This window comes from Globicephala melas, chromosome X (genome assembly GCF_963455315.2).
Source record: "Globicephala melas chromosome X, mGloMel1.2, whole genome shotgun sequence".
In the NCBI taxonomy this organism is placed as follows: Eukaryota; Metazoa; Chordata; class Mammalia; order Artiodactyla; family Delphinidae; genus Globicephala; species Globicephala melas.
Genome location: NC_083335.1, coordinates 113,572,435 through 113,585,512, shown reverse-complemented (window position 1 = coordinate 113,585,512; position 13,078 = coordinate 113,572,435). Strand labels below are relative to the sequence as shown.

The window sequence follows — 13,078 nt, the reverse complement described above, 5'->3', positions numbered from 1 at the left end:
CTGAGAAAATGACTTCTTAATCTAGTGGCAGCTGCTTTCATTTGGCTGGTGTTCAGTCTAAATAGTTTATGTTGGAGACAGATCATTTGTTTTATATTTGGATGCAGTATAACAAACAGTGCCTTTTGAGCTATGAGGAGGACCCAGATATCACAAACATCTTATTTTCCCTATTAGTCTACCTTTCTAATTATTTCTTGTTTCTTTGACGACACAAGTGGCATGCAATAGGTTTGTAAATAAAAAGCACAAGTGGCACATTGCAGACCACCTGGTTGCTGTGTTACTTTTATTCGACTCTAAGAAAGTCGCATCCTACACATTAATTGGCATTTGTTTACAGGAGGGGAAAATGATGGCTTTTGAAAATATGACTCAGTGGAAACACTTCTCGTCACACTGGCTTGCAAATAGGATCACTGCACTCCCTTTGGGTACTATGGGTGATTCCACCGGGAGCCTGATTCTTCCCAACAGAGTGTTAATTAAAGAGAGCCACCTCTTGGCACCTCTCTTGCTCCAGCTACACTTCAGAGTCCTCCAGCCACCTCTTTAATCAACAACATGTGTTGGATGTCTACTTTTAGTGTGAGGCACTGCAGCTACCACCCTGATTTCAAAGGTGGTGGCAAGGACAGGGTTTTATTACATTACTTCAAAGTCAGGGCACCTAAACCTATGTCAGCGATGCCATTAATATCTGCCGTTGGCTTGGAATGATTGAATTTCCCAAGTAAAGTGTGAATTTCCTAGACGAGAGAGATCTTGCCTTTTTGTCTTTGCACCCCAGCACTTAGCCTATAGATCTCCTTATGTTTATCTAATAAATCCTTGTTTTCTTACTGGGCAGTAGCAATTTAATTTTGTGTGCCAACTTCTCTTAAAACTAAAAAAAAAAAAAAATGCATTAATTTGAAATGTAGAGGCTGGTCTTCAATGATAAACTTACTAAAAAAAGTGAAATACATTTTTAGGAAAATGGATGTATTAGGTCAGACTGCCATAACAAAACATCACAGACTGGGTGGCTTAAACAATAATAATTAATTTCTCACAGTTCTGGAGGGTGGGAAGTCCAAGATCAAGGTGCCGGGTGATTCGGAGCCTTGTGAGCCCTCTCTTCCTGGCTTGTTGATGGTAACCTTTTGTAGTTTTCTTGCTGTATTCTAACAGGGGAAAGGGAAAGAGATCTTCCCCTTCTTATAAGGCCACAGTCCTATACAGAGCTCTACCCTTATGACCTCATTTAACCGTAATTATCTTCTAAAAGCCCTATCTATAAATACAGTCAGTTTGGTTGTTAGGACTTCAACATATGAATTTGGGGGGATACAGTCCAGTCCATAGCAATTGGATTGGACTAAAGGAGACACTTTAATTTTCGGACTCTCAGATTACCATGAAAACAACCAACTTAAACAAATTTGGTATTAATATTATTACCTTTTAATTTCATGTTTCAAAAATAAGTCAGTTTTTAGAATTTTATTTAAAGTTCGAAAATACACCAAACTAGAGTATTAAAAGTCAGGATAGCCATTCCTGGGGAGGAGGAGGATATAGTGACCGAAAGAGGGCACAAAGGGGACTTCTGGGTTGCTCCAGTGCTCCAGTTCCTGTTTGGGTGCTGATTCAAAGGATGTGATCAGTTTGTGAATACTTGCTGAGCTGTTCATACATAATGATTTGTGCACTTATCTGTATGTGTGTTATAGGTCAACCAAAAACTAAAACACAAAAGAAAAATAAATCTGAGTCATGCATTTAGTACCAGAGGTAAACTATACAATTATCCCATTTTGTCCCAACCTAAACAGCAAAGAGGCTACTCCTCCTTTGTCTTTTTTAGTTCAGAAAGTCACTAGAGGTTAAAATCTAATGAGTGGGAGCATACAAAGAAGATTATCCCTGTATAAGGTTGACATAGTATTATCTTCCCACCAGTACCACCAGAACTGCAGACACAGTGAAAATTTCTGCCTGACATTGCTTGATGTTGTTTTTCTCCGCCTGGTAGCTCAGCAGCTGCAGGCTAAAAATCCAGGTTTCCGGGGAGAAGAGGAAAGCTTTCTGCGGAAGGGGCAATACGGGCTCCAGATCAGGGGCATAGCCGGGGTCCTCTTGTAAGTGGTGGCCGTTTTAAACAGGTTGTAAACCAACATTTTCATGTTGATCTAGAAAGTTCCAGCTGCCCTAGGAAGAGGCTTTGGATCTGCGCAAGTGCCAAAGCTGGCTTTTCAAGATAATGTATGGGGACTTCCCTGGTGGCGCAGTGGTTAAGAATCTGTCTGCCAATGCAGGGTACATGGGTTTGAGCCCCGTTCCGGGAAGATCCCACATGCCAAGGAGCAACTAAGCGCATGCGCTACAACTACTGAGCCTGTGCTCTCGAGCCCGTGAGCCACAACTACTGAGCCCACACGCCACAACTACTGAAGCCCGTGCGCCTAGAACCCGTGCTGCACAACAAGAGAAGCCTGCGCACCGCAACGAAGAGTAGCTCCTGCTCGCTGCAACTAGAGAAAGCCCCCGTGCAGCAGCGAGACACAACGCAGTCAAAAATCAATCAATTAATTATTTAATTTAAAAAAAGATAATGTATGGAGCTTCAGAGTCAAATGATATGTTTGTATGGATGTCAGTGTCCTTAGAAGCATCACTCTCACACACCCAAGGTGGAGCTTGTCTTCTCGAAAGACGATCGCAGTTAAGGAGTTTGCACCGTGTGACCTTTTAGATCAGCCTGTGGCCGCTTTGCAGAAACCTTCGAGGTTTACAAATGGGTTACTGCTCAAATTCCAGAACACCAGGACTGTGCTCCATTGTCCCCAGCTCTCACATTCAGTATTTTATTGTTTCACATTGTGCTTTAACTTCCTCCAGGAGGTTAACAGCAGAAGCCAGCTGAACATGTTGAAAACCTTTTACTTACGTTTGTGGAGCTGACTGTGCCACACAGGTGAATGGAAATTTCTTTGTTCCAGGAGGGCTGGCTCTTTCAACAGTTATCTTGGTGCTCTTGTATTGTCTGTCATGTGTAAAACAAACACATTTACCTCTATTTACCTTTTATGAATGTTGAGATGTAATTTTGAAAATAACTGCATAAAATGCTTTTACAATAAACTTTGGAGCTCTTAGTTGTCATTTCTCTGCGGAAATGTTCCCTCGTGGAAAGTAATGATTTTTAAGTTGTTGAAGGTGTTGAAAAGTTCTGACTTGTTGTTTGTGGGTTGTGTGTGTGTATGGGTAAGAGGCCTATCTCTTGGTGCTTACCTAAGTTAAGAGACTCTAGACTTTCATGATCACATTAGTCTCTAGGTGTTGGTATATTTGCAAGCCTTTGGGGATGTAGGTCTTTTCTTCACCATTACCCACCCCTTGACATTCAGAATGTCCTTAGACCACCAGCATCGGCTTACCCAGGAGCTTGTTAGAAATGCAAAGTCTGGGGCCCCACCTTAGATCCAGTATCTAATAACAGAATCTGCATTTTAACGAGCTCTCCAGTGATTCTTACATACATACAGATGAATCAGCAAGTAGGCCATGGCAGGAATTGAGAGATCCTTCTTCTCAAAACGTCTGCCGCCGGGCCAGTACTGCTATTATTTAGGATGAATCTCTCGAGTTTAAGCCGCTTATTATGAAAAACTCCCTGGCCTGCGTAACTAAGTAAGTCATTTTCAGTTCAAAGCCTTCACGTGAATCCATCCACTCACACCTTTCCAACTCGACAGATGGCAGAGAGTAGGTTGACTGAGGAGTGAGGGCGGGAGGAGGGAAGTGGAGTAGAAAATGCAGGGAATTTTCCTTGGTGGAAGAAAGTAGGCAGAGTCCATAACGACGGCACACTGGAGTAGTGCTGCGGGGTGGCAAGAAGGAACAAAATAGCAGTGACACAGCAGTGGGCACAACAATGGTAAATAACTGTTGGTGAGGGCATTCCTAAGCTTGTTTGACAATAATAATCACCTGGGGGATGAGGGGGACTTCTTAAAACATAAAGTTTCCTCTCGAGGCAGGGAATTATGGAATATTCACCCTGGTTTATCCTTTGTTCACTCTGGGCTTGTGACATCTGAAACTCTAGGGGAGAAATATCTGTATTTTAAATAAGTGCCTCAGGTATTCACATCCACAGGCATGGCTGAGTGAATGGAGAGCTTGGATCCTGTGCCTGATGCTCTATAAATATTCTTTCCAGCGCTCACAATAAGCCTAGAAAATCTTACGGCATTTTACCAACTGTGACAGAGAAGTTCAGTAGATTGCCCATTGTCACACAGGCAGTGTGGATGGATTCCATCCCAGATCTGTCTGACTCCAAAGCCTTTGTTCGCTCTACTCTGTCCTACCATAACCTTATACAAAGCCACTGTGGCCCAAAGGTTATTCTACCCAGAACACACTCTGGTTGCCCCAACCCCACTTTTGGGGGGTGGCAGTTTCTACAGAGTTTCTATAACTTGACCTGAAGTTATGACATAAGCGTTCAGATTTGGGTGGAGTTGTTCAAGGAAACCACGCTCGCTGATGAACTCGTAAGGATGCCTCCTCCTGCTGCAGTTAATAACCAGCAACCCAGAGCTGGGATGCTGGTCCCAAAGGGATGAAAAGCAGGGCTCTCCCAGGTAAATGAGAATTTCTGGTTGCTTGGTATCAAAGCAGTTTCCAAAAGTGATGGAAGCAGGCACATATTGCTCCTATCCTCTGAAACCTTATTTTGTTTCAAGAAATCCCTAGAAAGAAAACACACTAATTTAATACAGCAATGTTAAATAGTGATAGTAGCGAGAGTGGGGCACCATCTGGTGCATTTGATTAATTGTCAAGGTTGGCTTTTCTTTAAATGCTGCTTATTGCTCAGTCCACCCATCTTCAATTACTAGACCTAGAAGTCGTCTGGTGGTGATGTCTTAGTATTACAAGAGTGTCCTTGCATATTAAATTCCTCAACTTGGGCACAATTTGGGAACTCAGATGCAACATTTGACCTTCATCTATATTTAATCTCCTGTTATTGGTTACAGCCACCATCATAGATTTGCTTCAGAAACTTTTGATTCTGATTCTGTTGTCTAAGACAGTGGTCTCCTATGCGGGGTGTGTAAACCCCAAAATGATCCACTGGGATGTGGAAAACAAATATTACCGGTTTCATTAAAATTTTTATTTTATATGTAAATATTTAATAAGGTAGACCATGTATAAGATTTATAACTAAACACATGTAAATATACTGGGGGGAGCGTACGTGATTAAAAAGTTCTGGCCCTTTGCGATACTGGCTCACTAAAGTTTATAAGATTTTCATGCAGTATATCAAGTCTTCCTACCAGTGTCACGTTTTCTGCTTACTTGATAAGAGTGCCCTCATCCTTGTCAATTCAATTTGTGTTTATCCTATGTAGAATCATGTGCTAAATGTTCCAGTGTATATATAAGCATAAGGCATATTTTACTGCTCTTAGGAAGTTTACTATCTGGAATGGGGACGATGATAATGGTAGTGATTTTGGAGGAGGTTACAAGAATAATGGGGGTGTCGATGGTGACGGTGATGATGACGATGGCCAAGAAAGAGAAAAGGAGAAGAAAGCCTTATTTATGGTTGACATGAAAGCAAAATTGGAGTTGACTGCTTCCTTTCCCTGCTCTCTGGTAATGTGACATCTTTCCTTAGCAGTGATGCTCTTCCCAGCTTGTTCATCTTGCTTCCAATGCAGCTTAAAAATACTTTTTAGTCATCTTCAGCATGTACTATAATTCTCAGCTTCCTAGGGTTTAAGCCTTGGGAACAGGAGGTTTTCCTAGGCCCCTACCACTCTTCTGTATTTTGGTCCTCGGTGCTCCGCAAGCTGGGAAAGCTGTGAGTCATGACTCCCATATGGTGGGATTCCCTCCCTTCCCCTCGATCTACATGCCTGCCTAGCCATCTGCTGCCACTCTCAAGGTTATGGAGCAAGAGATGACACAGGGAAGGGAAAGGAAAACACCAGGAAAATGAACACTGTTTTATAAATAAAACTGAAAAAAGCTGTATTTTCTTATTATAAAAGTAATTTGTATTCATTACAGGAATATCAGAAAATGAAGCATAAAAACAAATCAAACAAAACGAAACACAATCTCCCTCAGAGCATCGTTAATTATTATAACCATCTCCTTGTATGTTTTTCCAAACCTGCATCCCGTATCTATCTATGTAGCTAGCTATCAAACAAAATGGGATCATTACCACATTATTTTGTAACCTGTTTTTTAATATTGAATTATGAACATCTTTCCATGTCCATAAATATATCCCTACACTAGCATTTTTAATGTTTAAGGAATATTTTCTATGCAAGGCATTATTCCAATTGCTGCACTTTATATACAAAAATAGGCAAGATTGTCTCTGCCCTCATGTGGGTAACATAATTATTTTCTCTATGTAATATTTAGGTCATTTCCATATTTTTGCTTTTACAAACGCTGTGATGAATTTCCTTGTAGCTAAATCTTTGCATATACTCATAATTTTTGAATGATTGCGTTGGCTACTCTGTTTGCCCCTCTGGGTTTACTCCCCATGCTTCTTTGCCTTGCTATGTGGCCCTCATCACTGGGCTCATTTACCCTCTGGCAATGGGAAGCACAAGCAGGACATTGGAGGAGGGTAGTAGAGAGAGATGGGTGATATATTCTGACTCACGCCTTCCCTCCTTATGGATTGTCATTAGCTACCTTCTTGCATTGATGATGGCTTTTGTGCCTGGGCGCCCTTCTCCCAGAGCTCAGTTTTCAGGGAGTTGCTCACACCATGACACTGCACCATTTCTTTTTGGTTTACCTTAACGTTGCCGTAGAGAGTTCTTCATTAAACCCTCTCACTTACCCCATGGCTGTAGGGATGGAAAAATTTTCCTTTCTTCCCTTCTAGGTTCTTTGGCTGGTCTAAGAATCAAATTGACATATGACAGACTAACAGGAGAAAAACAAATTTAATTTTGTACGTAAAGGGAGCACCATATAAAAAATGAGACCCAAGGGTAAGTCAGGCAATTGAGGCTTATAGCCCATCCCAAGCTAAGGAACGGGATAGGAGCCTGAGGCTTCAAAGGGGAGGGGGGCCGGGAATTCCCTGGCAGTCCAGTGGTTAGGACTCTGTGCTTTCATTGTGGAGGACCCGTGTTCAATCCCTGATCCGGGAACTAAGATCCCGCAAGCCAAGAGGTATGGCAAAAAAAAAAAAAAAAAAACCGTTGATAAAAGGGGAGGGGTGTAATTCACAGGATGATAAGAAGGGCAGATGTTTGCTCTGCCATACAGATAGGTCGTTCAGATAAAAAGTTATCTCTGGTAGTAGCTCTCTTTCTGGGCCAGGCCCCCTATTTAAATTCTTTTAGGTAGTTAAGGGAGAGGTAAAAGTTTGTCTTGAATCTACTGGGTCTTGATTGCCTCCAGCTCAAAACAGTTCACACGCCAAAGTGGCACATTGTGGGGTAACCTGTTCTGCTCCCCTGCTGTTTGTTTCGTAGCAGGACCCTGGATGGTAAAAGCATAGTCCTTTCCCTAGCATATTCTGCATCCCTAACTGCTTACCTGCGTTGGGTCATGTAGAAAAGTCAAGAACTCCCTTTTCTCTTTTGACTTAAGACCTAGACACCAGTGACCACTGAGCTGCCGTCTCCCATTTCTTTCTGCTGGACCTTTTCATAACTGCCATGGGAATCTCTCAAACTATGACTGAGGCACTCTGGCGGGGAGCACAAGAGAGAACTAGGAGGGCCCTTCAGCCCTCCAATTTGGAACTTTGACTGCAAGGACTGTGCTACCTTCACTTTGTTCTCGATGCCCGAAATCCTCGCTGGAGTCACAGTGAATTGGAAGAGGTTGTGTGACCATTTCTTAACCTTTTAAACATCTGAGCTCATAGCAAAATTTGTTTCTTTAATTCTTTCTTCACTTCAGACTTGTGGTATTACAGTATTCTTATTACATATACAGAACTGTATTTTTAGAGCTTCTAGCTTGAATTTGAGTCCCCTGATACTATCTCTTCTGTGATTCTGTCTTTTCTGTGAATCAGTAGAAATGTGTTTCTTTAAAGTCTACATCCAGTTTTACCTTCCTCGCCTTTTGGATTTTTAGATAATGCTGTCTCTTTCTTCAAAGGTTCTTCACACTTCTGTTTAACCAGTTCTCAGCTGTTAAGAATTGTCTGTCCCATTTTTTTGTCTACCTTGTGTTCAATGAAATTGCTAGCAAAACTAGTCCAAGAATGATCAAATATTCTTCTTTTTAGTGAGACGAAATTTTTGATGTGCACATATTTGGGGTTCCCATCTTATTGCTGTGCTCCAGGCCTCTGCCCCCTGGTGCTTTACCTTGTTCTGAAATTCCAATTCCCACAGGTGGGCACTTAGAAGGAGTTTGGCTTCAGAGTCAGAAAGATCTGGAGTTAAATCCCATCACTTACTGGCTTTGTCACTTTAAGGCTTCTATCTTTACTGAGTTTCAAGTTTCCTGACTTACCTCACAAGGTTGTCAGGAGAAGTAAATGAGATGACCCATGTGGAAATAATCTAGCATAGCATGTGGAAATGTGGTTTCTCAGACTAAGTCACTTTCTCCTCTCTCCCTCCCCTCCCTCTCTCCTCCCCACGTCCCCTCCCCTGTCACATGCTCTCCTCTTCCTTCCCTTCCTCCCTCTCCACTTCTCCTTCCTCCTCCCCGCGCCCCCACCCCCGCCACTCCTCTCCCCTTTAACCTGTCCTGTAAGACAGACATGAGGATAAGAGGGGTTAAAAGCCAAGTCATTTTATTTCTCCTTAGAAACAGACCAAAAAGTGCAGGGAATTATACGCAGAAGGAAAACCACCTTATAAATCCAGGCCCCAAAAGGCCTTTCCAGCACTTCTGAGTTCTCTCATGAACTCTTTCCTTGTAGCATCAAGGACACAAAGAATGATGTGAAGTTGCTGATAACAGTCATTATTTTCCCAGTCTTTGAAAAAATGACTGCCCAGTGTGTCAGACTGAAGAGTTGTTGTGGTGAATAAGATAAACTCTAAAAGTGTTTACATAATATGTCAAATGGTCTTATCTGGTGGAAGGGAGCTGGCTGGCTAACATGAGCCAGTTCAGTAATTCTAAGATGTTTGGAGTTGGGTTGGAAGGATGATCCTTTGTTTCAGGAAACTGCTGTATCAGCTGATAAGGGCTTCTCCAAAGGCTAGCTGGAGAAATGCATTGTGAGTCCTTTGCACCAGAATTCAGACTTCACTTGATCCCTATTTCTCAATTTTTACAAATTTTTAACTTTTCAAGGAAACTAGATTGGTCTTAAGATCTTTTAAGAATTAATTTCAGGGCTTCCCTGGTGGCGCAGTGGTTAAGAATCAGCAGGGAACACGGGTTTGAGCCCTGGTCCGGGAAGATCCCACATGCCGCAGAGCAACTAAGCCTGTGTGCCACAACTACTGAGCCTGCACTCTAGAGCCTGCGAGCCACAACTACTGAGCCCGTGTGCCACAACTACTGAAGCCTGCGTGCCTAGAGCCTGTGCTCTGCAACAAGAGACGCCACCGCAATGAGAAGCCCGCACACCACAAAGAAGAGTAGCCCCCGCTCCCTGCAACCAGAGAAAAGCCCGTGCGCAGCAACGAAGACCCAACACAGCCAAAAATAAAATAAATTTTTTTAAAAATTAAAAAAAAATTGGTTTCACAATATTATGACAGAAAATATATTTTTAACTTAAATTTGTATTACATAATATTTTATGTATGCAAAAATAATAAATGTAGTATATAATATATATGTAAGTTGTGAGAAATATTAAAATATAGACACACAGGGCCTAGAACATTAATATCTGGGCTCTCCTCCATTGATTTCTACTTCTCCTGCAAAAATAACTGCTCTTCTAAATTTTGCATTCCCATTCATTAAAAACAAAACACTTTTACCGTATATAGATGCATTCCTAAACAGTTTGTTTAGTTTTGCTTGTTTTTGAGCTGTATCAAAATGGCATCATAACATATGTAGTGTTTTTTCTCTCAAGTTTTTAACATTCATCATTTCATCCATGTTGTTGTCTGTAGCTGAAGTTCATTCATTTTTACTACTGTTCCTATGTTCCATTTGGTGAGCATACCACAGTTCATTTATCCATAGTACTATCTATGAACATTTTGGTTGTTTATTGTTTCCAGGTGTTTTCTTTTTTAATAATAGTCTTGTTAACATAGATGAGAAATATAATAATAAGAATTTTTAGTGTTCTTTTGTCAAATTGTCATAAACACTAGATTGATTTGTATAGTGTTCCTTCGAGCTTTTTCTATTTTATTATTCCCATTTATCACCTAAAGAAACTTAGATGCAGGAAAAAATATAAATGATTTGCCCATGCTCTGTTGTCACTGATGCTTATTTCCACTGCTGTTAACTTCAAGAACCAGTTAAGTCCCCTCTTGGTTCTTGTCTGAACAGAGAAGAGTCCCTTCCATTCTGACACCAGAACTAGAAAGATATTTATTTCAATTTCACAAAACTTATGATCCGAGACATTTTGTCACAGTGAAAATAAAATAAGCTCAAGAGGCAGACAGATTTGGGTTTTAAAATACTGGCATCAGCACTTGTAGCAGGGGTAGTCTTGTGCTAATTACTTTATTCTCCCAATCCCCAGGTGGAGATCGCAATGCTTTCCTCACATGATGGCTCACTGATTATGTCAGGTAAGACGTGTGAAAGGCCCAATCATCACATTATAAAACAAAGAACAGAGGAGGCTCACAGCCTGACCAATGGGACTTGTGATCTTAGCCTAAAAAAATGACACAGATGGAATAGAAAGAGGTCAATTTGGGTTTGTGCCATTTCTAATCCTTTTGTGGATGGTTCTGGCTCAGAATAGAGGAATAGCGAGGTCCTTTGTTGACTTGATGGTAATATAATGTTTTGGCTTTGCTTAGGATATCAGCTTTTTCTTCCCAAACCTATCTCGTGGGTTATTTTAACAGTCCGTTCATTAGTAGCATAAGATTCCTTTGTGCTTTGTTTGACTGGCAAAGAAGCAAAAACCCATCACGGTGGTTTCTAATAGTTAAGGAGATTATGCATTTTCCGCTGAAGAAAAATGTAAGTTATTTAATGTGAATTAATGTTAATTAGTTAATAATGTTAAAGTCATTGCATAAAGCATTTAAATCCAGGTATTGGACTGGAGCTCCAAAGGGAGTGTGACCTGGTCTGTCTTGTTCTCCACTCTGTCCCCAGTGCCTAGCACAGTGACTGTACATAATAGTTGCTAATCAATATTTGATGAATGAATCAATAAATGAAAGTGAAACCGCACACCTGGTCTCAGATTGGGACTCGAACCCAATCGCACCTCAGATGGGACCCGAACCCAGCCAAAACTTGGATTGGAACTTAAACCCACGGGCTGGGATTCCAACCCAGCCAAAATTCAGATTGGGAGTTGAACCCACTGTCTTTAAATTAAAATCACTCACCCGGTGTCAGGACTTACTGAAGCTCTGGTTCTTTATGTCTCAGCAAGAGGCAAAGTGATAGGCAAGAAGTAGATTTATTAATATAGAACGCTTGTGAGGGATACAAGTGGGCAGATAAGGGGGCTCTGCCCCAATAACTAAATGGGAAAGCCAGTTTATTTAGGGAGATACACACTCCATAGACAGAGTGAGGGCCATCTCAGAAGGTGAGAGGCCCTGGGAGATACACATTCCATAGACAGAATGCAATCAGTCTCAGAAGGTGAGAGCACCAGAGGTGTGTGGTGGTTAGTTTTTTGGGTTTTTTTAAAACATCTTTATTGGAGTATAATTGCTTTACAGTGGTGTGTTAGTTCCTGCTTTACAACCAAGTGAAATCAGCTATACATATACATATATTCCCCTATCTCTTCCCTCTTGTGTCTCCCTCCCACCTTCCCTATCCCACCCCTCTAGGTGGTCACAAAGCTGATCTCCCTGGGCTATGTGGCTGCTTCCCACTAGCTATCGGTTTTACAGGTGGTTAGTTTTTATGGGCTGGGTAATTTCATAGGCTAACGAGTGGGAAGATTATTCCAACTATTTCGGAGACGGGGTGGGGATTTCCAGGGATTGGGCCACCACCCACTTTTTTGCCCTTTATAGTCAGCCTTGGAACTGTCATGGCACCTGCGAGTGTGTCATTTAGCATATGCTAATGTATTACAATGAGCATATAATGAGGCTCAAAGTGTACAGGAAGTCGAATCTTCCTCCAGCTTGGGCCTAATTGGTTCTAACCAGTTTTTGTCATATCCTCAACGGCTATGTCATTCTTTTCAAAGGTTGTGCCCTGTCCCCCTCCCTCCTGTCTCAAAAGGACTACCTACCTCTCTTTGTCTTTTCTTATTGCAAAAATCATTTTTTTTCATGTTCCAAATCTTGAATAATGGAGGCTTAGGATACCGTATGAGTTAGTCAACAAGTAAGCATTGCCCTCTTGGAGCGTTTATCTTTGAAATACAAATATTCTAAGGAGTAACATATTATAATGTTAAAGAACTAAAGGATACAGCGAATTTAGCGAATTTAGCTAACGTTTAGGCTCATCCTCAGCCTGGGCTCTCAGAGAGGGGACTTGGAGAAGGGAACAAGAAGGCACAAAGACCTTCATGAATTAGTTTAACTGGAATGACTTGAATTGGAAGCTTGACTGCTGACTACTTGCTAATATTCATAGATGGAAGGAAGGAGACTGACAGAATGGGGGCAGGAGAAGAACAAGGCCTAATCTTGGAGTCTAGACCTCTGTGAGAGAAAGGAGTCCTGAGTGGAGGGTATCTGAACAACTGAAGAGAAACTAGAGGATGATACACCTTGCATGAAGAAGCGGAGGGCCAGGTAGACAAACCTTGTCTACATGCCCATTATAGATCACAGCGGTCTCAAGATAAAGAGTAATAGCCTTCATTCATTCATTTGTTTATTCAACAGACATGCAGTGAATGCCTTCATTGTTCCAGGTAGTCTTCTAGGTGCTTGGGATATATGAGTGATGAAAACAGAGATCCTGCCCCAATGGA

The 13,078-nt window shown here is 41.6% G+C and overlaps 1 protein-coding gene across 1 annotated transcript in view; it reads left to right on the top strand.

Annotated features, from left to right (window-relative positions):
* The window catches only part of GRPR (gastrin releasing peptide receptor), a 285,213-nt gene that overhangs the window by 34,110 nt on the left and 238,025 nt on the right, over positions 1-13,078 (top strand). The window contains exon 3 of the mRNA XM_070044682.1: positions 10,688-10,736. The gene's annotated coding sequence lies outside the window, so the exon portion shown is untranslated. The remainder of the gene's footprint in view (positions 1-10,687; positions 10,737-13,078) is intronic.